The sequence below is a fragment of the Marmota marmota genome, unplaced genomic scaffold (assembly GCF_001458135.2).
Source record: "Marmota marmota marmota unplaced genomic scaffold, marMar, whole genome shotgun sequence".
Taxonomy (NCBI): Eukaryota; Metazoa; Chordata; class Mammalia; order Rodentia; family Sciuridae; genus Marmota; species Marmota marmota.
In genome coordinates, this window is record NW_026000051.1 from 3,323,407 (window position 1) to 3,324,808 (window position 1,402).

Here is a 1,402-nt window from a genome sequence, read left to right on the forward strand (position 1 = left end):
AATATCTGTGTACGAAAGATCTTGTTTGGACATATCTCCATTCCATTTTTCTTGGATATATAAACTTAATTTTTTAAAGAAATGTTTTTGTAGTTGTAAATGGATAGAATGCCTTTATTTTGCTTATTTTTATTGGTGCTGAGGATCGAACCCAGTGCCTCACGCATGTGAGGCAAGCGCTGTGCGGCTGAGCTACAGCCCAGCCCCAGTCCTATAAGCTTACTTTTTGAGAAACTGCTGAACTCTTTTCCAAAGCATTAGCTTGCTTTTTTTTTTTTCCGGTGGGGGGCAGTGGTGGTACTGGGGAACCCTTTTTATTTTTAGACAAGGTCTCGCTACTGAGATTGGTCTGGAACTTGAGATCCTCCTGCCTCAGCCTCCCCGTTTGCTGTGACCCACCAGCTGCATCATTTAAAGTTCCCGCATGCAGTGCATGAGGATTCCGGTCTCTCCTATCTTCACCAACACGCGTTTTATCTGTCTCTGACCATGTCCACCCTAGGGGGTAAGAAATTGTATCTCATAATAGTTTTGACCTGGGCTGGGGATGTGGCTCAAGCGGTAACGCGCTCGCCTGGCATGCGTGCAGCCCGGGTTCAATCCTCAGCGCCACATACAAAAGAACATGTTGTATCTGCCGAAAACTAAAAGTAATTAAATAAATATTTAAAAAATTATCTCTCTCTCTCTCTAAAAAAAAAAATAGTTTTGACGTACATTTCCCAAATGACTAATGATGTTGAGCATGTTTTCATGACTTATGGCCATTTGTATATCTTCTTTGGAGAAAGTCTATTCAGATTCTTTGCCCAAGTAACCAAAAGGATGTCACTGAAAATTCTTTATATGTTCTGGATATTCTTTGAATACTCTGGGTGACAAGAGGCTGGAAAAGGTGGTAGAGACAGATCATGAAAGTCCTTGTCATCTCGATTTACGTTTTAGAAAAAGCACTCTGGGACTATGGGGCTTCTGAGAGGAAGCTGTGCAGAAATCCAGGAAAGCAATGATGGTGGGCAGTAGCAGGGTGGAGGGAGGAGAGAATCTTAGGACTTGGCGACCAGCATGGGGGCTGGAGGAAATGCGGGGACCAACGCCGACGCCCCATTTCCACCTGAAAGCTCGGTGGCCCGCGGCCCATCCACTAACCCGAGGTGCGGTGTCAGCTACCTCTGGAGAGTCGCGTGGAGGCAGGGGGGCGCTGAGTCAGTGCTGACGGTGAAAGGTGGAGTCAGTCCTGCCCTAAACAAGACAGGGACCCAGTCCTGCCTGGGCCTTGGGCTCACGCAAGCCGGCCCCTCGCAGGCCAGGGCGAGCCCCGGAGCACGCGAACTCCGGGCCGCAGTGTCCACGCACCGCTCCCTCCTCCACTGCGAGCCAGGGTCGCGTCCCGGGAGGAGCC